General features: G+C 41.7%; 1 long non-coding RNA gene across 1 annotated transcript in view; it reads right to left on the minus strand.

Annotated features, from left to right (window-relative positions):
- Window positions 1-20,290, minus strand: part of LOC138756216 (uncharacterized) — a 43,794-nt gene that overhangs the window by 16,645 nt on the left and 6,859 nt on the right. The window contains exon 2 of the long non-coding RNA XR_011352874.1: window positions 7,837-7,988. This is a non-coding gene — a long non-coding RNA (uncharacterized lncRNA). The remainder of the gene's footprint in view (window positions 1-7,836; window positions 7,989-20,290) is intronic.

Genomic DNA, 20,290 nt, shown 5'->3' on the forward strand with positions numbered 1-20,290 from the left:
AAAGGGGAAAAGTTTAGGGGAAACATTTGGTGGAATTTATTCACACAGAGAGCGCTGAGATTGTGAAATGAGTTGCCAGCTGAAGAGGCCAATGCAGGCTCATTTTTAACATTTAAGAAGAATTTGGACAGGAATGTGGATGGGAGAGGTATGGAGGGCTATGGACTAGGTGCAGGTCAGCCGGACTAGGCAAAATAATAGCAAGGCACATACTAGAAGGGACCTTTTTCTGTGCTGTAATGTTCTATGGTTCTGTTCTATGAATAGACAGGGAACAGAAAGGAAATGGAGGGATATAAGCCACATACATGTAGTTATGCAGTTTGAATTAGTCTCATGATCAGAACAGTCAGTCAGGGCCAAAGGGACTGGTGCTGTGCTGTACTCGTCCATATTCCATGTTCCATGTTCTATATTGTTGAATACTTTATTATTGCATAAAATTATTGGGCTATATTTCCACTAAAAGACATGTCAAGATTTAATTTGCTGCCTGACACTGGAAAATACCATTCAAGTCGAGAATGATCTTATACTGCTAGTCACTTCTAAAGCCAAAACCTTGGCTGCCATATCCACCTACTCAAATAACGTCCTTCGAGGAAAGTGACAAGGTCTCACAGTCAACACATTTTCGGTAGCTGCATTGGAAAGAGAAATCCTAACAGGAATCTGAAATATACTATAACTATTGTTAGCCTAAGGGTTGCATGTATCCTTGTTGAATGAATGATGTGACAAGCACAACTTATAATAGTTAAGCCTTTTTGTTCTGCACACAGCAGAGAGTACAATTGCTTCCTGTTCATGTTGAATAATGCCACATGTAAGTTAATTGACTGCGACAACAGCAGATCACTCAAAGCTAGGGAATGCAAATATTTCTCACAATGCCCTCGGTATATCTGCAGTGGTTCTTTTGATCCTGTGACTGAAAATCAAAAGCAATATTGTGGATGCCTGAAATCCAAAATAAAAAAAACATAAGATGTTCAGGTCAGGCAATATCTTCAAATGTTTGGTCTGCTTCTCTCGCCACAGATGTTTACCGACCTGCAGTGACCAGCATTTCAGAATCAAGAATTTATTGTCATGAACAAGTCATGAAATTTGGTGTTTTGTGGCGGCTTCTTAGTACAAACATTCATATTATAAAGCATCTTCTGACAAAAAGTAAAAGTAATAGAGTACAAAATGTTGGCAGTGTATGTGGTTCACTGATTATTTAGGAATCTGATGGCAGTTGGGAAGAAGCTGCCATTGTGTTGTTGAGTGCTCCTCTTCAGGTTCCTGTATCTTTTTTCCTGATGGTAGCAGAGTGATAAGGGCATGGCCTGGGTTGTGGGGGTCTTTGAGAATAGAGGCGGTTTTTTTTAAAGACATTGCCTCATGTAGATGTCGTTGATGGAGTGAAGTCTGGTGCCTGTGATGTCACAGGCCGAGTTAACAGCCCTCTGGAGTTTATTCTGTTCCTGAGAATTGGTGCCTCCTTACCAGGCAGTGATGCAACCAGCAAGAATGCTCTCTACGGTGCACCTGTAGATGTCTTCGAGAGTTTTTGGAGACATACCATATCTCCTCAGGCACCTCACAAAGTACAGCCGCTGGTGAGCCTTTCTTTATGATTGCATCAACGAGGAGGCTCCAGGACAGATTCCTGGAAATGCTGACACCCAGGGATTTGAAGTGTTTGTCGCTCTCCAATACTGAGCCCTTGAGGACTAGATTGTGTTGCCCAGACTTCCTCCTTTACAGCTTTTATCTTTTTATCTCTGCATTCATTAACCTTGTATGCTTTTAACACACTTGAAATGAATGCAAGAAAATAGAGAAGCTTGTTTTTTAAAAGCTATTAAGGAAAAATAAGCAGCTTTTATTAACAACAATAATTTTGAGATGGGTGACAGCAAGATACAAGTCAGATTTATTGACATCTGACTGCACACGTGCGACCCGACAAAACTGTATTTTCTTGTCCTTAATTCTAAACATGCAGACACATAAGCTGACATAGCACATGTATAGACAAACAATACATATGCAGGAAAAGTATTCATGTATACAAATAAATCAAACAAATATTGTTTCATAAATATGAGTGTCTCGGGTGGTTAGTGTGATCAGTTCTTTGGTCGTTCAGCATCTCATTCCCAGTGCGAAGAAGCCATTCCTTAGCCTGGTGTTGCTGGCTCTAATACCCCTGTATCTCTTTCTCGACGGGAGTAGCTGAAAGATGTGTTCAGGATGGAAGGGATCCTCAATGGTTTTGCATGCCCTCTTCTAACAATGATCACAGTATATTGCATTGATGGGGAGGAGGGGAGGGAAACTCCACTGATCCTCTCTGCCACTCTTATGGTCCTGTGGATTGACATCTGATCCATTTCTCTTAGCAAGCATACCATACTGTGATGCAGCCAGCCAGTACACTCTTGAGACGCAATGGTGGTTGGTAGCCTCGACCGCCTCAATATTCTCCGGAAGTTCAGCGGCTGTTGCGCCTTCTTAACGTGAGGAGATGTTGTGTGTCCACGATAGGACACTAATTAAATAAACTCAAAGGAACTTGGTGCTCTTCACTCTATTGACTACAGAGTTATTAATCTGTAGTTAAGGACGATCATTCCTGGTCCTCTTGAAGTCCATTATTTTATAATAATGCTTTCTAGTTTGTGATATAGTGAATGATAAAAGAAAAGTGAAATTTGGCAGTTGCCAGAAATCCAAAAATAAACAAAGAAAGTAGTGAAAATATTCAACAGAACAGGCAGTATATTACTGAAAAAAATTAGAGAAGGACAACAATATTTTAGGTCAATGACCTTTCAAAATCAAGATTCAAGGCACACAAAAAGATGCCACCAGACTGTTGACATTACCAAAGCAAGAAAGGGGAGCAAAAGTGTCACTTCAGAAACATCAAATAAATTCATGATATAGGAGCAGAAGTAGGCCATTCCGCCCTTCAAGTCCGCTCTGCCATTCCATCATGAGCTGATCCATTCTCCCACTCAGCCCCACTCCCCTGGCCTCACCTCATAACCTTCAATATCCTGACGAAACAGATAGCTATCAATCTCTGCCTTAAAAACAGTCAACAACTTGACCTCCACAGCCACCCATGGGAACAAATTCCAGAGATTCATCACTCTCCAGCTAAAGAATTCCTCTGCATCACTGCTTTAAATGGGCACCCTTCAAATGTGAGGTTGTGCCCTCTTGCTCTAGACTCTCCTACTATGGGAAACAATTATGCCACATCTACTCTGACCATGCCTTTCAACATTTAAAATGCTTCTATGAGGTCCCCCATTCTTCTGAACTCCAAGGTGTACAGTCCAAGAGCTAGCAAACATTCCTCATATGCTGATCCCTTCATTCCAGGAATCATTCTTGTAAATCTCTGAACCCTTTCCAATGCCAGCATATCCTTTCTTAAATAAGAAACCTGTACTTCAAGTGAGGCTTCACCTGTACCTTACAAAGCCTCACGGAATATCTCTGCCTCCTCCAATGACATCAATGTTCATGGCCATTTTCAACCTCTCATTGCTTCAGTCAGAGGTTCCCACCAGCTTCAAAAGGGTATCAATCCTCCCAGTACCCGAGAAGAGTAGTGTAAGCTGCCACAATGACTACTATCCAGTAGCATTAACTTCAACTGTGATTAAATACTTTGAGAGGCTGGTCATAGCCAGAATTAACTTGTACCTAAGCAAAGGTCTGGATCCGCTGCAATTCAACTATCATCACAATTATTCCACAGCAGATGCAATATCGTAGACTCTCCACCCAAGTCTGGATTACCTCAAAAACAGGAATTCACACATGCAGCTTCTCTTTATCAACTACAGCTCAGCCTTTAATAACATTATTCCCTCAGTGCTAGTCAAGAAGCTACAAACGTTAAGCCTCTGTACTCTACTCTGCAACTGGATCCTTTACTTTCTCATTGGAAGACCACAGTCATTACGAATTGGAAACAATGTTTCATCTTCACTGATTATCAATACAGGTGCTCCCCCAGGATGCGTGCTTAGCCCACTGCTCTACTCATTATACACCCATGACTGCGTGGCCAGGCTAGGCTGTCTACAAGTTTGCCGATGACTCCACAGAATCACAAACAACAATGAGGAAGTGTACAGGAGGGAGACAGGTCAGCTTATTGAATGATGTAATGACAAAAACTTGTGCTCAACGTTAGCAAAACCAAAGAGATAATTGTTGACTTCAGAAGGAAGTCAGGGGAATGCGACCCAGTCCTCATCAAGGGCTCAATAATGGAGAGAGTCAAGAACTTCAAATTCCTGGGTGTCAACATCTCTGATGATCTGTCCTGGTGCCTCCATGCTGATCCAATCACAAAGAAGGCTCGCCAGCGGCTATACGTTGTCAGGTGCTTGAGTAGATTTGGTAAGTCACCAAAAACTCTCAAAAGCTTCTACAACTGTACTGTGGAGAGCATTCTGGCTGGTTGCATCACTGTCTGGCATGGAGACACCAACTCTCAGCACCAGAATAAACTCCAGAGGGCTGTTAACTTGGCCTGTGAAATCACAAGCTGCAGACTTCACTCCATCAAGGACATCTACAAGAGGTAGAGCAGCCTCTTTATTTATATTTGTTTTCTTTAAGTACCTTAAGGGTCTGTGACTCTATAGATTTTTGGTTCTTTATGTTTGCTTAATTTAAATAATCTTTTCCTTGTTGGGGAGGGAAGGGAGCATGGTGGGCGGGGGCAAAAATTGACTCAGAATGTAATATAAAACATTGTTGAGAAAGATTGTTGTTTTGGATTTGTGCAAGTTTTGGAAAATCAAAAATAAAATATTCAATAAAAAGCAGCCTCTTTCTTCAAAGGCCCCCACTATCCAGGCCATGTCCTCTTCACACTGTGACTGTTGGGGAAAAAAGTACAGGAAGCTAAAGATGACCACTCAGTAGTACAAGGACAGTTTCTTTCCCACTGCCATCAGATTCCTGAATAATCAATGAACCAAAGATACTGCCTTACTTTTTGTGCACTGTTATTGTTATATAATTTTATTATTTTTTGTAATGCTCATTGGTTCGCTAATATGAAATCCCATCTGCGCATGTGCGGCCAATTCATCTGTTTGATTTGGAGCAGGCAGCACAGGCTCCATTTTGAGCGCCGACAAAAGGTTGAAAAAAGTCAGTAAATCGTGTTTAAGATGAACCAACCAACATATGGAGGCTGAACGTGAACTCCAGGGAGGCTCTCCCTCGAAGGAGGTGAGCAAAAAACAATCCAGGGCAACCAGTGGGAGGTTGCTGGGCCCTGAGGTGGGGGAGGAGTGCAGCAAAAAGGCCTCAAGCTCACAGAGCTCCTACAGCACAATTGAAGCACTGAAGAATAAGCGGGCCTGCCGGGGAGCAGTCAATCCACTGAGAGGCAGCAATGCCTACCTATCTCCATTGGGGGGTTGGGTCAGTGCAAGCCAATCTACCTCCACTGGGTGTGGGATCAGGCGACAGTGGCCTACCCTCGTGGAGGATGGGATCCAAGTCTGGCTGCACTGACCTAGCTTAGCTGAAGTTGAGATCTGACATGTCTGGCAATGATACAGAAATTCCGCGGCAGGAGGTGAGCTCAGTGAGGTCATGTCTCCTCAGTTCTAGTGACAGTGAAGAGGAGGTGCCTTCACTTAGTAAGAAAAGGCCTACCCGCTCTGTGACTTGTCGGGTGTAGTTAATCCACCCATTCGACGGGCGAGGATGGCCACCAGCCACATAAAAAGTCTGAGAAAAGGCAACATAAGTGTCTCTGATATAGGGGCACCCACTCGATTGGAGTCTATTACAAAAGCCTGCTGCAGTGCAGAGCCTACATCCAATGAGGAGATCTTGCTAAGACTGAACAAGTTGGAAGGCATGATATCAGCAGTCGTGAGTAAACACAAGTGCTTTCTGAGCATGGGGAGGAATCTTATTTCCAATATGAATGGGATGAGGAAGAGCCCAAGGGGCCAGATGTGGAAATTGAATCCCCTAACCCCCCAATACTCTTCTCCCATTGATCGGGAAGAAAGAAAAGTTCCATCAATCGCAGCAAAATTTGCAGTACCGAGGGGCATTGGGCAACCCCTTGATGAAGAAATTGCGGGGTCATTATCTTATCTGGTATCTAATGTCTTTGAAGAGATGATGCTAGAGGACTTGTTTAAAAAATACCCGTGCCCAGCCAATTGCTTTCTGCTGAATGTACCAAAAGTAAACACCACAATTTGGGACAATTTGAACATCCCCACGAGAGCCAAGGACATGAATCTGCAAAAATTACAGGGCTCTCTAGTTAAAGGTATCCCTGCATTTGCCCAGACACTGTCATCAGATATAACAGAGATACAACAAGATGCGCTGAGGTTGCTCTCCCATGCCAATTATAAACTTAAAACCTTCCAGAAGGAGCTGATAAAACCTGATCTAAATGTTCGGTATCCTCATTTATGTAAACACGCTAATCCTGTCACTAAATTTTTCTTTGGTGATGATCTAAGTAAACAGGTAAAGGACCTGAATGAGCACCAATGAATGGTCAGAGGCTCGAGAATACAGACAAGAGCAGCTATGTTTCATCTCTATAGCAGGTATGAGGGTGACTTTAAGAGAGGATATCCCTCTCAGGTGGCACCACCACGCAGGCATTTTTAGGGCAATGTCCTCTGTGGAGACAGCGGTAGCAGAATTTTCCTGCCCAAAGCTTTTCGCAGAGGTCGAGCCAGATTGCTCAACCACGTCGGGCAAGTATGCTGAAAAAATAAGCACCACCTATAGAAAGCTGAGTGCATTTTCTAATTATAATGATAAGATTGTGGGCAATTGATTAACAATGTCCTTTAGCCAAGATGTAATCTTACTACTGATGCTAATGTACAACATACAGTGTCTGGGTAACAAATTGAGTTTGATCCACAGAAATTCCCTCTGGTTAGGAGTAAGGGCTTATACAATTATATACGCAATCACCAACTCATGGAAGCTACACATAAAGAGAACGCAAAAATGTAATCGAACGCTGCTGCCAGGAAGAGAATGAGTTTGCATCAAACATATTCACGAGACTTAAGAGAACCAGATGAAGAGAGTGATCTTAGATTATTCTGACTTAAATGAGTGTCTTATACCAACATTTTAAAATGGACATGATTCACTCCATTTTGCCATTATTATGTAAGGGCTATTTTATGGGATCTGACGATTTACAAGATGCTTATTATTCATTATATATACACCCGGTCTCTAGAAAGTACCTGAAGTTTATTTGAGAGGGCAAGTTGTAGCAATATAAGGCACTACCTAATGGACTTAGTTCGGCAGCCAGAACATTTACAAAACTGCTGAAACCTATTCATCGTTAAATTGTGGGGCACACTTGATGGATTGAAAGACTTTTTCTGCTCCTATGTGTTATGGACTGCACTAATTATGAAAGCAAATTAGTCATTATTTGATTGTTGGAGGTCAAAACAAATCTCTCAAGAGGAATACAAGATTGGGATTAGAACATCAAACATTACTGACCAGTACAAGCCCTTCAGCTCCAAAATTGTGCCGACTTTATTTTCCAACCAAAAAAAGATACTAAACCCTTCTTTCCCTGTAAACCTGTATGTTTCTTTCATCCATGTGCCTGTCTAAGAGTCCTTTAAATGCCCCTAATATTCAAGCCTGCACCACCATCACTGGCAAGGCATTCCAGGAACCCACAACTCTGTGTTAGTGTCTTCCCTTCACTTTGTACATATGTCTTCTGATGTTTGCTATTACTGCCCTGGGGAAAGAGGTCCTGGTTTTCCACCTTATCTTTACCTCTTAGAATCTTGTAGTCCTCCATGAAGTCTCCTCTCATACTTCTGCGCTCCAGAGAGACAAGTCCCAGCTCTGCTCTCCTTGCCCTCATAAAACAACTTTTTCTAATCCAGGGAACATCCTGGTAAATCTCCTTTGCTTTCACATCCTTCCTGTAATGAGGTGACCAGAAGTGAATATAATAATCTAACTGTGGTCTCATCAGAGATTTGTAGAGTTTCAAAATAACTCTTAAACTTAATAGCCCAACTAATGAAGCCCAACATCCAATAGGCCTTCATAATCCTCTACGGTGAAGCGCTCCCTCAGTATAGGTGTTCATGTTTTGGCTGACACCTTGACTGAGGGAGCACTGCACTGTGGAAGGTTAATCTAAAATCCTGTTAACTCTCTGAAGTAGGAAGTGTCATACATTATTTGAGAAGAGCGAGGGTGTTATCCTCACATATCCCAACTCATATTTATCCTTTATTCATTCCTGAAAAAGATGATATGGTCATAATTATATTTCTGTTAGAGAGAGCAAACTCTACACAAACTGCTAGCTGTATTGTTTACAGTAGATCAGAGATCACACTTCCGAAAAAAAAATTTCTTCAGCGATGAAACACTTGGGGATGTTCCAAAAGGTTACAGAAACTTGCTCTGTTAGTTCTTTTTGAAGCAGAAATATTGAGAAGTTCCAAACCATTGCTTTTGGTTCCTGCCACAAATCCTTGGTGGCTGTTATCTGGCATTGACCCAGATAGTTAACAACATCAGGCACATTTGACATTGAGAAGAACCTTGCTCCACGTATTGGTGATATTTACATCTGCCTCCATGAATCCAGCCCTGCTGTAGCTCATTTGCTGTTGGGATGATCAATTACATTCATATCCTAATTTGCACCTAAAGTAAAATCCTTATACAGATGTCAAGCAACCGGCAAAAGAAAAATCAGAGAAAATAAATGGCATGACATCTGACTGCTTACTCTCCCCTTCCAGAATTCTGTGTACTCGATCAGAGACATCCTTGACCCTGGCATCCAGGAGACTTGATCTCATCCAGCCAACGTCCTATCCACTTGTCTAAGCAAAAAGACCTCAATCACTATCGCTCTCTTCTTCTCTCCCGTTCCCTTCTGAGCTGGGAGCAGCCTCTGCACCAGAGACATGACCACCTCAAATTGTAGGTCTCCACTAACAATATCCAAAATAGTATACCTATTATGATGGGAAAAGCTACAGAGGTACTCTGCACTGTCAGCATCTTGCCCTTCCCTCTCCTAAAGTTCACCCAGCTACTTGCCTTCTGAATTATAGGGTTGACCACCTCTCTGATTGCCACTACCTCTGCCTCCCTCAAGATCCACAGTTCATCCAATTCCTACTCCTGTTGCCCAACTTGGGTTGTAAGGAGTTGCAGCTGGATGCACCTTCTGCAGGTGAAGTTGTCCCAGGTTCCCCACATCCTGCAACTGGAGAAAAGGATTAAACTACCTCACCTGGCCTTACCACTCTTAGCTCTTTCTCAGCCTCTGCTCATCGAAGCCTCTTGAGCCAAAGCCTCAAAGCTCCACTTCTACACTGAACCATTCACTCACTGGGTGCTCCTTCAACTATCTCTCCTTTTATTGGTCCCTGCAATGAACTCAATTATACATTCCAAAAAAATAACTTTTAATTGGCTTAACTCTTAGCCCTCAATGATCTTTTTTAAACCATCCAAATCACTGGTACTCACCAATCACTTGCCCCACCTCCAACTCCAACTCGATTGTGAACATACCTTCTTAGGTCTTAATGTTCAAAAGGGAGTTAAATCCACCACCACTGTGCAGTTAATAAATCAGCTTACAAACAGAATCAAATCCACCTCACCCAAGAATGGACTTTTATGAAATGTAGTATTAATTGTAACATTTTAAATTCAAATAGGAAAAAAAATCCAAGGCCATGTTCAATTATTGGATATATAAAACAAAAGTGGCAATCAAGCATCCCAATGCTTGGGCACACACAAAAGACTGACAAATGAAATCTGCTACGCACTTACTGGTTTGTTGTGTTTTTTTTGGGAGGGGCTGAATAGAGCCATTGTGTATTCATTTCAGTGATTGTTGACTGTGGTTTGAAATGGAACGCCCGTGTAGGCCGAGGGGAAGGTTCGAAGTTGGGACATGGTGAACACAGGCAGCGGGACCTTGGTGACTGGAGATCCCGACACTGACTCTGAGTTCAAACTCTCCCTTCGGTCTACACCGGAGCTCCCAATGCTGAATCCGAACCCTCCCCTCAGCCTATGGCACACACACCGTTCGGGTGTCGGGAGCTCCGGAGTAGGCAAGGGATTCAGGCGACAACAAGGCATCTGTGGCACATGCCATGGTCTCACAGCACAGTTCAAAAATATGCAATGTGGGAGGGCCATGGGGTTGGGGGTGCTGCCAAGCTGAAAAGGCAGAGGAGCAGTTGCTCCCCCCGTACCCCTTCCCCCCTGGCTAGGCCTCTGGTATTAGGTCTCAGAGGGAATAGAAAATGAATCTAATCCTTGCGTGACAGGTACATTTGTTTTAAATTATGGCATGGGCCACCCTTTAACAGGTACATAAAAACAATGAGATTCGTGGAGAGGAACAAAGGGTAGGCTTCTTTAGTGTCAGGAGTTAACACATGATCTGGTTGCAAGAAGCAGAGAGATATCAGAGGTACATCCATCATGAGTAAAGCGATGGACCTAAACAACACCTTGATATAGGTACCTGTCTAGATTCATATCTATCTTCTAAAAATGAAGACCACTTAGCTATCTTTCGATGCCAAAACATATCAAATTTATATTCAATGTATTACTCATTACTATCACGACATCTAACTTGCATAAGCAAACAAAAATCTAAAGCCAGATTAAAATTTCAATTATTTACAAGGAACAATGTAATATTTTGTATAAAGGAAGCACATTAAAATCATAGAATTATACTGGTTATTTGAATTATGATTACTTAAAATCTGTTTTGAAATCAATTATGATAGAACATAGAACATTAGAGGCCATTCGGCCCTCAATGTTGTGCCAACCTATATATTCCTTCCAAAAAAAAGCTTTATACCCTCCCTACTCCATAACCCCCTATTTTTCTTAGTGCCTGTTGAAGAGTTTCATAAATGACTCTTAATGTTTCAGCCTCCACTACCCACAACTCTCTGTTTAAAAAACTTAATCCTACTGTCTCTCCAAAACTTCCTTCCCTTCACTTTGTACATAAGTCCTGTGGTGTTTGCTGTTCCCACCCTGGGAAACAGGTGCTGGCTGTCCACCTTATCTATGCCTCTCAGAATCCTGTAGACCTCTATCAAGTCTCCTCTCATCCTTCTGCACTCCAAAGATCAAAGTCCCAGCTCTGCTAACCTTGCCTCATAAGACGTTTTCCAAACCAGGCAACATCCTGTAAATTTCCTCTGGACCCTCTCCATAACTTCCACATTCTTCAAATAATGAGGTGACCAGAACTGAATACAATACCATAAGTGTGGTCTCACCAGAGATTTGTAGAGTTGCAACATGACCTCTCTACTCCTGAAATTAATTCCCCTATTAATGAAGCCCATCATATCATAGGCCTTCTTAACTCTCCTATCAACCTGTGCAGCAACCTTGAGAGATGTATGGATTTAAACTCCAAGGTCCCTCTGCTCATCCACATTCTTGAGTAACCGACCATTAACCCTATGCTCAGCTTTCTGGTTTATCCTTCCAAAATGCATCACCTCACATTTATTGGGATTGAATTCTATCTGCCATTTTTCTGCCCACTTTGTATCCTGTTTCTATCCTCTTGTAACCTTCAACAACCTTCAGCTCCATCCACAACTCCTCCAACCTTTGTGTCATCTGCAAACTTACTGACCCATCCTTCCAACTCTTCATCCAGGTCATTTATAAACATCACAAAGAGCAGGGGTTCCAGAACAGATCCTTGTGACACTCCACTAGTAACCAACCTAGAGGCAGATTATTTTCCTTCCACTACTACTCTCTGCTTTCTTCTTACAAGCCAATTTATTTTTATCCACACAGCCAAGGTTCCCCTGATCCAATGCCTCATGTCTTGTGGATGAGACTCTCAAGGGTGACCTTATCAAATGCCTTGCTGTAATCCATGTAGACCACATCTACAGCCCAACCCTCATCAATTTATTTTGTTACTTCCACAAAAAATAAACTCAATTAGACTCATGAGGCATAACCTTCCTTTCATAAAGCCATGCTGACTATCCATGAGGAGATAGTGCTTCTCCAAATGCTCATAAATCCGATCCTTAAGAATCCTCTCCAATAGTTTGCACACCATTGACGAAAGACTCGCTGGTCTATAATTCCTAGGATTCTCATTATGACCTTTTTTAAATAAGGACACATTTTCAATTCTTCAATCCTCTGGCACCTCCCCTGCAGCCAAAGAGGATTCAAAGACCATAGCTACTGCTCCAGCTGTCTCATCACTCATTTCCCACAGCAACCTGGGGTATATCGCATCCTGACCCGGGGACATCAATCTTGATGTTTTTATGAAGATCCAACACTTCCACTTCCTTAATCTTCCCATTGTCCAGCACACAGACATGTTCAATTTCAACCTCACTTTGATCAAGGTTGTTTGATCTTGTGAATACTGATGCAAAGTATTCATTTAGGACCTCCCCAACCTCCTCTGCCTCCAGGCACATGTTGCCTCCTTTAATCTTCAGCTGCCCCACCTTCATTCTCATCATCCTTCTGTTCTTCACATATGCATAGAATGCTATATGCCAAGGTCTTCTTGTGCCCTCTTTGAGCTCTCCTGAGCCCTTAAGTTATTTCCTGGCTACCATACATTTCTTATGTATCTAATTTATTCTCACTTGTTCCTGCCAAATCCATTCATAATTAGCCCTTCCCCAGTTAAGCACTTTCCCATTTTGACTGCTTTCATCCTTTTCCATAGTTGTGCTGAAGTGTGTTATTGTCAGTCTTACCAAACTGCTTCCTCACTGAGAGGTGCACCACCTGACCAGGTTCATTGCCCAGAACCACATTCAGTATGGCCTCTCCTCTCATTGGCCGATCCACGTACTGTGTCAGGAATCCTTCTTGAATACACCTGACAAATTCAGCTCCAGCTATCCCTCTTGCAGTCAGGAGGTGCCAGTTAATATTAAGGAAGTTGAAATCACCCATAACTATAGCCCTGCATTTCCTGCAACATTCCAAAATCTGCCTGCTTATCTGCTCTTTGGTGTCCAGAGGACTATTTGGTGGCCTATAGAGGACTCCCAGTTCAGCGATAGCTCCCATCCTATTTCTGACTTCCACCAACACTGACAGTGGACTCTCCATCTGCAGTTGTGATACTGTCCCTGACCAGCAATGCTACTCCTACCCCCCATCTTTCTACTTCCAATCCTATACCTTTTAAAACACCTAAACCTGCACCAGCCAATCTTGCCATTCCTCCAGCCAAATTTCATAATTGCCACAAAATCGTAGAACATGGATCAGTACATGGAACTAACCTAAGTTCATCCCCTTTATTCCTAATACTCCTAGCATCGAACAAGACACATTTCAACCCCCACTAACTGGCTACATTTATGTTTTGTCCCCTGGCTGCCCTTCCTCATCAACACAGAGCACACAACATCATGCTTTTGACCTTCTACCCTAATCTCTGCACTCAAATTTTGATTCCCACCCCCATGCCAAACTAGTTTAAACTCTCCCCAACAGCTCTAACAAACCTACAGCCAGGATATTGGCCACCCTCCACTTCAGGAGCAGGCCCATCCTTTTTGTACAGGTCAGACCTTGCCCAGAAGAGATCCCAATGATCCACAAATCTGAACTCCTGCCTCCTACACCAACTCTTCAGCCACACATTCATCTGCCACAACTTTCTGTACCTATCTTCTCTGGCTCATGGCACAGGCAGCAATCCTGAGTTCACCACCCTTGAGGTCCTGCTTATTAACTTCTTTCCTAACTTCTCTTATTGCTTCCTGCAGGTACAGAGGTTGCCCCCTTCAGTAGGCTGGCGGTGTACCACCACATTATATGTGTAGTGGAAAGTGTGATGACTGGCTGCATCACAGTCTGGTATGGGACACCAATAGCCCTGAGCGTAAAGCCCTCCTAAACCTAGCCCAGGACATCACAGGCAAACCTCTCCTCACTATTGAGAACATCTACAGGGAACGCTGCCATCAGAGAGCAGCTGCAATCATCAAGGAACCACACCACCCAGCACATGCTCTGTTCTTGTTGCTGCTGTTAGGAAAGAGGTATAAATGACAACAGATTCATACCACCAGGTTGAGGAACAGCTGTTACAGCTCCACCATCAAATTTTTCAACAACAAATTCTATCAGGGACTCATTTAAGGACTCTTAATTGTGCACTTTATTGATTTTTTAAAAATTCTCTCTGATTGCACAGTCAGTATGTTTACATTTGTTATCGGTTTCCATTTCTTTATTTGTTTACATGGATACACTGTGTAAAGTTTTATTTTGCAATAAATGGTAATTCTGCCTCACCCACAGATAAAATATTCTTAGGATTGTATGTGATGTCATGCATGTACTCGGACAATAAATCTGAAATCTGAATCTCAAATCTGAAATCAACTGCACATCTAAATCAATAACGTAGCAGGTTTGTGAAATAGTTATTTGGATTATTGGTCTAATGGTGTGCACTACACATGTATCAATTTCTGTCTTCACATTAATGAATGATGCTTTAGAATAACTTTGCGGATATAATTTAGTGAACAAATGAGAACAATTTTAAACAGTATTTTGCATTAATTATAGCAGAATCATCTTTTCAATCATCTTAGCCCATTATATTTGTCTTGCATGATATCTTCTCAAAATAGCATCATATCTTCAAATAATGAATAATGTTAATTGAAGTTAATCATGTAATTTTAAAAAATCTTAATCAATTTGAAGATATATTAATTATGCTGCAGCAATATATATAAATTGGTATTTTGATGTTTGAGCACAAAATCAGCTGAATTACAACTATAACTAGAAAGGCAGCACTGTTATTTGTGATGGGAGGGAATGCAAGGAGTCAAAATAATCATTTCAAATTTACTGTCAGAGGACATACACGATATCACATATAACCCTGAGATTCCCTTTTCCTGCAGGCAAGGCAAAATTACCACTAATTGGTAATACAAAAAAAAACAAATTGTGCACAACATATATGTGTTAACAAATAAATAATTGTAAACAAACTGGCAGAGAGTACAAAAGGTAAGAGCCATTAAATGAGTCCCTAATAGAATTTATTTTTGATGAGTCTGCTGGAGGTGGGCTGGCAGCTGTTCCTAAATCTGATAGTGCAAATCTTTCCTGGTGGTAGTAGCGAGAACAGAACATGTGCTGGGTGGTGTGGATCCTTGATGATCGCTGCTGCTTTCTGACGGCAGTGTACCCTGAAGACGTTCTCGATGGTGGTGAGGGTTTTGCCTATGATGTCCGGGCTATGTAATTCATGGAGATTATGCCATTTTGAGAAATTATAGTTTTTTTTTCATTCAAAGATTGTTGTGTTCTGGCTAATTTTCCTCCATTTCTACTTGGCTGTGCAGAAAAAAAACAGCAATGCACCTGCACTTCAGATATATTGCTATTTGTCAACAGCATGAGGAGAGGTCATATATGTGTAGAATCTGTAGCTGTTGGTTGGAACAGATCACCCTGAAGGGGAAGGGTAAGGGTAAACAGAAGAGGAAACGGAAAGGCGAGGGTGAGATTTCGTGATCATGGTAACAAAATCATAAGTTGAAAAAAGGATGATGTCTGGCAAGATGGAACTCAGGGGGTTGTGAGATAAATTAGAAAAGCAGAACGTGAAAGTTATTAACCTCAAGATTACTTCCAGTGCCAAGTGAAAATGAGTGGAGGGACAGGAGATCAGACCAGATGAATGCTTGGTTTAAGGAATGGCAGTGATGGGAAGGATCCTGGTGTATGGTGGGCAAAGTGGCAACTGTTCAAGAAGGATACCTTGCTCCTGGTCAGGACTGGGACCAGACAACCTAATGGGGGTATATGCTGGTGCTGTTCGGGAGTGATTCTATCAGAATGTAAAGAAGTGTTTATGATCTGATATTTTTACAGAGAAAAGAATGAAGAGAGACAAAACTGGGAACTTAATATTTAGGAATATTTGATCTTTTTTTAAAGACTGTTGGAAAGGAAAAGATAGTGGGTAATACTGTTCATGAAAAATGAAATGAGTGCAGTTGTGGGATATGATCTGGCGACAAAACATTGGAATCATTTGTGTGGAGAAGCAAAATACTCAATTGAAAGATGACAATGGAGCAGTGTATAGATCTCAGCAGTTGCTACATTGTTGAAAAGGGAATGAATCAACCAATAATGGAGGACTGTAAAGAGAACACTGCAATAATGTGTAAGACTTCATGTAAATTGCATTAATCAAAATGGAAAGAATAGTTAAGAGAATGAGTTCAATGAGTGCATTGGGGGTTGTTTTCTAGGCAATATATTATGGAGCTAAACAGGGAACACGGTAACTTGAATCTAGTAATGGATAATAAAGCAGATTTAATGAAAGAGCTCAGAGCAAAAAAATCCATCAAGTGATCAGAGAAGGATAGAGGTTTGCATTCAGATTGAGAACAATGATGAGAATAAAAATGTTGGGCAAAAATAACTGTGTCCAATTTAAACCAAGGGAATAATAATAGGACGAAGATTATGTTTATCAAATTGGACTGAGCAAATAGATTAGCAGGCTAGGCTAGCAGTGGCAAACAATTAAGGAGGGAATTCAAGATCCTCTGCAAAGGTATAACCCAACAAGGAGGAAGGGGTGAACAATTGTGACTAACCAAGGAAATGAATGAGAGCTTCAAGCTGAAAGTTATAAAATAAGGAGTCATAAGTTAGCTGCAGATCCAAAGACTCGGAGAAAATCAGGAGAACAACTAGGAATAAGGAGAAAAAAAATAAACTATGAGGCAAAGAACAAATATCTGCAAGAATTCCATGGCCAAGCAGGAAATGGACATTCGATAAAATAAATTTGTAATGAGTAAAGATTCTGTGGAGAGGGGAAGGATGATGTAAGAATCTCAGATCAGCCATGATTCTATGAGCAGGGTTGAATAGCTGAAGGATTTACTCCTGTTCTTGTAGTGTCGACACTCACACAATTAAGACTCATAGAAGTGATGCTTTCTTATCCTTTACTTCTAATAGACTAACAAGGCTACTTTCACACAGGGTTATTTATATGGAAGGGTGACATCATGATGTGGGTGTCATGATGCTCAGCAGAGTGCATGCTTATACCCAACACTCTTCCCCCACCCCCTGTGTGATAAATGCTGACTGGGCCCCTTTGAACTAATAAGATTACATCGGGCCCAGGACTATAAATGAGAATTAGAATATATCTCATGAGTGATTATAATTATAAAAGGGAAAGTATTTAATAATAATCAGGCACATAGTAATTGAAGCATTCAGGTGGCCTTCTTTCTCTTTTTGACTGCCTCAGCGTAGTTTGTTGTGCCAGACTTTGCTCTGGACCCGTAGATAGTTGGATTGGCGATTGAGTCGGCGGTGACTGCCTCCCTTCGCTGCCCATCTTGGCTGCCCTCTTGGCTGCATGTCTCAGTTACTGGACTCCTCACTAGACTCATTGGCTCTGCAACCATCTCTGCCCCCCCACCCCCTCTTGGCCTGAGTGGTGGGATGGTCAGGGCAGGCCATGGCAGGTATGTTTCCACCTCCTCCAGGTCAATGTGTCGCTTCCACAATCTGCCCCCACTAGAACAGAGTATGAGCAGGGACGTAATTTTTGTGAGATTACTCCTACCACCCATGTGTCTTTATATTGTCTATAATCTTGTACCAGAACTCTCTCGCCCACTTCCAATGTTCTAGGTGAGGTTTGAGGCGATGCTGTTTTTTGCAATCAGAGACCCAGGTCTGGATGAACTGTGAACGGTCTCATCCGCAGGCTGTGGTCAAAAAATTGTTCCACTGGGTAGAATGTAGTGTGTTTCTATTTCCCAATAGAAAATCTGTGATTTTGTGTGTCCAGGAAGCATTTAGACGCTTCATGGATTTCATTGCTTTTTTGAATGTTTGTACAAAATGTTCTGCTTCCCTATTAGTACTTGGGTGGTAGGGTGCAGATAAAATATGTCTGATATTGTTGTCACACATACATTTTTAAAAATATTCTGATGTAAATTGAGGCCCATTGTCTGTAACTAATTCATGAGGCAATCCATAGGTGGCAAGGATAGCTCGTGGACAGTCAACCGTGGGATCTACTTTGGTGTTTTTCAGCTGTGAAACTACTGGCCATTTGGAGTATGCATCCACAGCGATTAGGCAAGTCTCACCTATGAACGGTTCAGTGAAGTCTACATGAATTCGATGCCAAGGTTTGAATGGCCATTTCCATGTGTTAACTTTGACTTGCGGCATGTTTGACTGCATTGACTGACGTACTTTGCATTCTTCTACCTTTGATTCAATGTCTCTGTCTATGACATACATCCAGGCCAGTGCTTTCATTCGTACCATTCCTGGATATTTGTGGTGTAATTCTGATAACATGGTAGTTTGCCATTTGGCTGGAATAATTGTACAGGTAGCCCATAGTAAACATCCTTCTTCAACTAATATTTCATGGCAGCATGTGTGGTGAGGTTTTAGATTTTCTGAAATGACTTCAGATTTGGGCCACCCATTAAGGGTGAAGTATAGGATCTTGCTTATTGTTCCTTCTTTTCAGGTTTCCTTTGCGATCATCTGGGCTGTAATGGGGAGTTGTTGAAGTTGTTCCTCGTTGATGGGTGCTGCCTCTGCTGTCCACTTAATAATTTCTTCTCGTTGTTCTGTCTCGGGTGTTAAGGCATCTGAATGGCTTTTGAGTGTTCCTGGTTTATGCTGTATATCATAGTTATACGCCGCTAGTAGCATGGCCCATGTTTGAATTCTGGCCGCAGCTAATACTGGTATACGTTTATGTGGCCGCAGGATTAAACTAAGAAGCTTGTTTACTGTGATCAAGGTGAATTTTATTTCATAAAGATACTGATAAAAATTTTGTACACCAAAAATTATTGCCAATCCTTCTTTTTCTAGTTGGGCATAATTGCTTTCGCTTGTGGTTAATGTTCGTGAAACATAGGCTAATGGTTTCTCACCTTTTTCTGTGATTTGGGATAGTACCACTCCTAATCCCACAGGTGAAGCATCCACGGCTAGTGTAACTTCTTTACAAGGGTCGTAGTGGATCAGCACCTTATTTTTGACGTTAGTATTTTCTTTCGTTGATTGACTGTGTTTTTAGTTTCTGTGTTAATGTTTGATCTTTCTTGAGTAATTGGTTCAGCGAGCTGCATAGTGTAGACATATTAGGGATATGTTTTCGGTAGTGATTAACAAGTCCTAGGAAGGAACACAATTCCAGTTTGTTGGTTGGGTATGGGGCCTTGCGAACGGCTCTGTTGCTGCTGGATTCATGCGCATGAAGACATTTGTCCTTTCGTAATCATGTATTAGCCTGTTGTAGTCTGGTTTTCAAGGTTTTGTAAGTGTTCACTGTCGTTTCGGCCCGTGATGATGATGTCATCTAGGTAACACCCAACTGAGAGTCCATGTAGAAATTTGTCCATCGTTGCTTGAAAACTCACAGGTGCTGTTGAAATTCTGTAAGGCAGGTGTGTAGAGGTGAACAGTCCCAGATGGGGATTGGTTGTCACATATTCCCTTTTTTGTCCAATTCTATCTGTTGATATGCTTGTGACAAATCTAGTCTAGTGAAATTTTGCCCTGTTTAGTGCTTGGAATAATTCTTCTGAGTGTCTGGGTATTATGAGTGATGGATTGATGGTGACTTTGTAATCACCGCAAATATGAATCTCACCATTTGCTTTTACTACGATGTGTTCTGCCCAATCACTGTATTGCATTGGTTCTAATATGCCTTCATGCTTTAGTCTGTTTAATTTAGCCTCAGTTTTCCCTTTCATAGCAAATTTTGGTTCTGCATTATCTTTTAATTGTAGTTTGGCTTGAACACCTTTGATTTTCCCCAATTCTTGTTGGAAAACCACTGTGTGGTTGTTGAGGATTTGGTCAAGTTTTGGCTGGGAGGTGCCCGTGTGGTTTTCATTTAGTATTGAATCGATCTCCAGCCAGTCTAGGGGAATGTGTTGTGGCCAGTCTCTTCTGAAAAGTGCTGATTCCTGGGTATCTATAATGTAGAGAGAGTGTTTTTGGTTGCTGTTGTTTGTATTGTACTTGGACCGTGCATTTTCCAATCACTTTGATTCTGTCTCCTGTAACAGACCTTAGAATTATTTCTGTTGTTTTTACCAGGAAGCATGGTAGCAAACTTTCCTTCACATGTAAT

The sequence above is a fragment of the Narcine bancroftii genome, chromosome 3 (assembly GCF_036971445.1).
Source record: "Narcine bancroftii isolate sNarBan1 chromosome 3, sNarBan1.hap1, whole genome shotgun sequence".
NCBI classification, from domain to species: Eukaryota; Metazoa; Chordata; class Chondrichthyes; order Torpediniformes; family Narcinidae; genus Narcine; species Narcine bancroftii.